This window comes from Macadamia integrifolia, chromosome 4 (assembly GCF_013358625.1).
Source record: "Macadamia integrifolia cultivar HAES 741 chromosome 4, SCU_Mint_v3, whole genome shotgun sequence".
NCBI classification, from domain to species: domain Eukaryota; kingdom Viridiplantae; phylum Streptophyta; class Magnoliopsida; order Proteales; family Proteaceae; genus Macadamia; species Macadamia integrifolia.
In genome coordinates this window covers 19911302-19917286 of record NC_056560.1, presented here as the reverse complement: position 1 = coordinate 19917286, position 5985 = coordinate 19911302, and the positions used below count along the sequence as shown (strand labels likewise).

At 36.1% G+C, this 5985-nt stretch overlaps 1 protein-coding gene across 2 annotated transcripts in view; it reads left to right on the top strand.

Moving 5' to 3' along the window:
* Positions 1-5408: 5408 nt before the first annotated feature.
* The window catches only part of LOC122075719 (probable 6-phosphogluconolactonase 2), a 5211-nt gene continuing 4634 nt past the window's right edge, over positions 5409-5985 (top strand). The window contains exon 1 of one of the 2 annotated variants that reach the window (XM_042640856.1): positions 5409-5546. The gene's annotated coding sequence lies outside the window, so the exon portion shown is untranslated. The other variant, XM_042640857.1, reaches the window with a different exon arrangement.

Sequence of the window (5985 nt, the reverse complement as noted above, 5' to 3'; positions counted from 1 at the left end):
TGTGGTTCTTGGGACTTTTTCCTTTTGCTTCTTCTTCTTCCATTGTTAACAGGATATGCCCCAGCGGGCCAGCACAAACCTGGCCCACTGTTTCGATGGGTCATAGTCAGGAAGGGTTGGAGCCGGGAAGGTACCCAAGCCCATGTGTTTTGTGGGCAAGTGGATCTCAAGGCGAACTCTCTCTCTCCAGAATGCTGGTGCTATCTGCAATCTCTCATGTGAGGGACCTGTTTGGTTGTGAATCCGTACAAGGGCGAAAACTTGGGTTGGGCTAGGTAGGCAATTGATGGATTGTAAATAGGGCCTAACTTGAGGCCCAGCCCAATATGTATACTTTAAGAACGAATCTCCTCAGGGGCTGGGTTGGGCTTTCATGCTGATTTCAAGACAAGCCCAACACCTGTGAAGTATTCCATGCCTCTTGTTGCGTAGGGTCTAAGCTTTACTGCCAACCTAAACTGTTCTACAGTTTTTGGATCTTCATTAATTTTGCAACTCGATGACTGGGACCTAAAGGTTAAAAGGATGGGAATCTACTTTCCTGTTTTTTTCCCCTGAGTGGATCCAATCTAAGAGAGGAGATGAAACACCAATAATTAGCACCGAATATGGATAATTCCAGCTTGTGCTTTGCTGTTCATTAATATTTGGATGGTTAAAAAACACTTGAGCAGAATTTGATAAAAGTTCTAAACTTGGAGGAGAGCTTTTACGTTAGATTTTTATAAACCACCCAATCCTGATGATGATCTTTTATTATGACTGTTAACACTTTTTCAAAGAAGGAGCTAGAGGGGCCGAATGTCATTGGGCCCCAGCCCAATAGCCTTTTATTTATTTATTTTTTCCCAATAGTGTTGGTGGGATAGTTTTGTGAATATGTATGACTACTAGGTGAGTGGAAATTATTATTTTTTGTTACTGTTGATTACTGATAAATAAGATTATCTCATATTTCTGGAAATGTAAAGTATAATGTATCTTAAGACCAAGATAATATAGTTTATGGAGGTATTAGTGTTTATTGCAGTGAAAAGTGAGAATATATGGTTCTCAAGAAGAAGCAGGTGAGGTTGAAATTGATTAAGATTTTGGGATTCAAGGACAAAAGGAGCTCTTTTGTCGAATAAAGCTAGCATCTTCAAGGGAGAAAAGCATATATTAGACTAGACAGGACTGGACATGGTCCATGCTCTCACTTCCCCAAATGGGGTAACCATTGCTCATAAAAGGCAATCAATAACCATCTAACAGACTTGACACTGCTAGATTCCTGAGACTTAGGTTCGTTGGAAAGTCTTATTTCATCATCATGTGGGGCAACCCATGGGTTTTCTTGGCTTACTTCAGTTACTTCTTATCTTTCCTATTTTTTTTTTTTTAACCAAGGTATCCGGGTCAACTTATGCGCACTTCAACTAATCCTCGGGGAGACTAGCACATCAACCCATATCCACGGTCTCCACTTAAATCGTAGATGCACAGATGAGGAATCAAACCTGAGATCGTGCGCCTATCTACACAATCCCCAATTCACCTTAACCGTCTAAGCAACCCACGGATGGATTCTCTTATCCTTCCTAATTCCAAAGCACTGTTGATCATATAAAGCCTGAGATTCCAGAGCTTCCTCTTCATCATTTCACTTTGAAAATGGTAGGTGACATGACACCTTCAAGGTAAACTTAATAAAGAAAACATGAAGTGGGTTAATGGAGAGAGGGAACAATGGAAGGATTGAAATGGCATAAAGAGCCATCAAAGTGGAGAAGGATCATATATCACTTCAGAAATGATCGTAACTCCTAAGTCCTCTTTTTTTTTTCCCCTCTATTTTTTGTTTTTGTCATTGTTTTTATTTTTTTTTCACTCTTTCCATCTGGGGAAGAGTTTCCCTCCCCCAGTACACTAAATGTCTGATCGAATTTACACTCCAGAGTCTAGACGTATATCAGATGACTGCAAAGTCCTTTGGCAGTAAATTCGTTGTAAGGTTGTTCCTAGAAAACACAAATGAAGGAACCACCTAATGAGATGATCATGTTCAAGGTGGATTAGTACATTGGTTGGGGCTCAATATGTGGGTTTTAAAGATGACAATTTATTTTAGGTGATATAATTAGGGAGATGACTCACACTAGTATCAGGATCTTTACAAGTGTATGATTAGCTGGTTTTTGGGAGACAAGACCAATGTTTCATAGATGGAATCAGTTTTTTCTTTTAAGCTTGTTTGGTTTGCTGGACTTTTGTTTTAGGGGTTGGGGGGTTAAAACTGAAGCCTTTTAGGGTACAGGGGAAAATGACAAAGTGAGACGGGGGAGAATTTGGACTCACTTTCCTTTCACCCACGATGAAAGGAAATTTATTGACCATGAGTCATTATAATAGTGAAATGACCCGTCATTATGAGAGGAGGGGTATTTTCGATTTCATATGGTAAGGCAAAGTAATAATGACTCGGGTGTATTTTTCCTTCATCCATGGTGGAGTAAAACATTTTTCCAAGAATTTTATGACAAAGAGCGTCAAAAAGAAACACTAGGCTTTGTAAACAATCATTATTTTATTTTCCGACCAATCTTTCTTGCATATATACATTATTAGAGGTCCATCATAATTTACATACTCAAATTAAGAAACGGAAAAGACAAATGATAAGTTGGCGCATGATCACCATCATCAATCCATGTAGCAATTGCTTGCTGAAATATGGAGATACAACACTAAGTTTCAAGTTTGAACTCGAAACAAATGGTTACTCCATTAACAATTAAGTGTTTAGCTTTTTTGATAGAATTAAGGGTTGTTATCACCAAGTTATTAGTGATATTTGACTTCTGTAATCATGTATCATTTTGTCTTGCGGTAATTCAGATGAGGTTGAAATTAGAGATACAACACTAAGTTTCAAGTTTGAACTTGAAACAAATGGTTACCCCGTTAACAATTAAGTGTTTAACTTTTCTGATAGAATTGAGGGTTGTTATCACCAAGTTATTAGTGATATTTGACTTCTGTAATCATGTATCATTTTGTCTCGCGGTAATTCAGATGAGGTTGAAATTACATTGACAAAAGATTCCAAAGTTCTCTATTCAAACGTGAATTTGCAGTTCAATCGAAATTGTTTAAATTGCAAAATATGTGAATATTGGTAAAATCTTATGTTTTAAATAATTTAGAGAAAATATGATTAAATTTACATTTGAAATTTGACATGTACCTAATTCAGATCATTTCCTCATATCTAACTATCAAGATGTTAATGCATCACTCTTCGACACCATAGAGATAAGAGCATAATTGTAAAGCATTTGTCACCACTTATTGTGACAATAAGATTTTCCCTACAACTAAAAATGTCTTTTTATCGTGTGCATAGTATATTGTAGGAGTGTCAATTCTAGGCCCACATCAATAGGTCTGGCCGAGCCCAAAATGTTTATGGTCTGACTTGGACTAGCCCGTTTATAAATAGGTAGTACACGGTGCAAAGGGTAAGTCCGATGTGTCTCCCGACCAGCCTGATTAGGACCAACACATTTAGCCCGATTGTTTATGTAGGTATTTTGATTTTTTTTTTTTGGGATAGAATAAGGTATATATTGATAGTTTTATCAATTATTGACTGTAATTAAGTGCAATATATTTTTAAAATTATTGATGATTTAACAAAATAAATTAAAGTATCTTAAAATCTAAGAAAAGTAAAAATCGTTTTAAGGCCTGTTTAAAGCTTTATTGGAATATTACACCGTTTAAGACCCGATTATAGCCCGATTAAAACTCAAAACCCAATCAAGCCCGACATGATACAAACCAAGACCTACTCATTTCCTTAAATAGGTAGATTATGATTCGAGGATATAGGCCTGTTAGGCCTGACTAAACCCGACCAATTAACACCCCTAGAACATTGGTTGCAGTTTTTATTTGAAAAGTAAACGCCTGAGCGTGGATAAATTAAGAACCGACTCCCATCACATAGGCTGTTTTCCTTTCCTTTTTTTCCTCTGTTGTGCGCAAGGAAAACCCCTTGGACAATTTCTTAAAATGTAGTAAGAAAAAAAAAATCTTTACATGGGAGCCAAGTGGGTGTCTCCCTGCCCTCAAGCCCTCACTGCCTACCCAAAAGGGTTGCAATTGAATAATGTAAACGAAAGTTTCTGCATCCATGACGTGGTTTGATGTTACATGCTCCACTTTTGGGACTCCTTTGGTGACATGATAAGCACATGCATAGATGTATAGATAGACAGGCTCATGGCTAGGCTAGCTTTTTAATATTTACTCTATCAAGCAATTGATCGATTAGAGTTTCTTTTTCTTCTTCTTATGACGAGAGTGAGTGACCATGAGATACATGGTGACAAAGAGAAGAGATGATAGCATGAATCACCAATCAGGATGAGCATTATTGGATATCATCCAAGTCCCAGAGATGGTTCCATGTATAATGATTCATGCATGCATGGATATTGTATGGTTACCTATCATTATCAGGTATTCAGATGTAGGACTTTGGACCAACTTTTCATAATAGGAAGGATAAGGTGAAAAGAGATAAGAAACCTACAAGGCTTTAAGTAGCTTTAACTATGATTTATTTACCATTATTATTAATATTAAATTGGGAATAGAAGTCTTTTAAGTTGCGTGGAACCTGCTCTAAACATGAAGGAGGGTGAAATGATCACTTTGCTTATTGTGAAATGAAAATTTTCATTGACCCAGTGTAAGGGCCAAGCAATATGGCAGCGATTCCCCTTTATATTAAATTTTAGGGTAAAAAATCACTGCCAACTTGTGTGGCCTTGCACAAGCATGCGGGTTAATTAGATTTGAGGCATAGGCATAAACAAGGATGAGATTTTTTTTTATTTCAAGGTGATGGAACTATCATTTTATGTGCTCTTATGTTTAAGAACAAGCTGCACACAGTCTGATAGGGTTCTTATACATTAAATTTTAATTAATAAAAAATAATGATTCCAAAACATTTGAATATTGTTCGAAATAAGAAATCGATTCATATATTTCTCATCAAATGATTTGTATAAGATGTGGGATTTTAGATTTGAGAGCAGATTTTATTGTCGGGTTTATCCATATGATATCTATGAAGAATTCTTATTTTTACAACAAAACAAGTTTGGCAACCACGACTTTTATAAAGAATTAAATCAAAAGATCCCTTGTTGACATGGCAAATGTATTTTGAATTGGAATTTGCCAAGAATAAGCCAACTGGTAAGATCAATTTACCAGGAAAAAAAATGGTAAAATCAAATTTTCTAAAATCCAAACTTATTAAAAAGGTGCGTGGCGATATTTAGATTATCAAGATATATACCATATGATGATAAATGTAAGATCGAACTTAGTTATTAAACTTAATACTTGGACAGGACCGTCCATAAAAGGTAAAACTTTTTACCTTATCCATTTTACAGGGAGAGAGTAGAGAGAGAGAGAGAGAGAGAGAGAGAGAGAGAAACGAGATTCTCATTCTCTAGTCTCTGCTCTTGGAATGCACGTGGAAGGTAAGTTCTTCTCTCTTCTGAAGTTTATTTTTTATTCATTAATTGGATTAGAGTATTGTATTATATCTGAAGGTAAAACCATCTTCCATGATTCCATCTTCTCTCAGTTTCGGTTTTCTCTGCTACCCATCTTCGTTCTGCTTGTAAGTTTTTTTTTTTCTTTTTTTAGTTGGGGACTTGAGGGAAGATTCAAGATTGCCCTCTTGCTAATTATTATTTGTGGGTACTGGGTAGCAGGGATCCTAGGTTTCGAGAGATTTTGGAGGGTTCTTGTTCTTTGATTCTTCTTTCTGCAATCTAACGTTTTGATTATTTTATAACCTGGGTTTCTCTTCTTTTGTTTCTAAAATCTGTTTGATGACTTGATTTGAATTTTCATTTTTTTTTTAATGACATGAATGTTCAAGTTATGTCTTTCTTTATTTCATTTTTTTTTTTT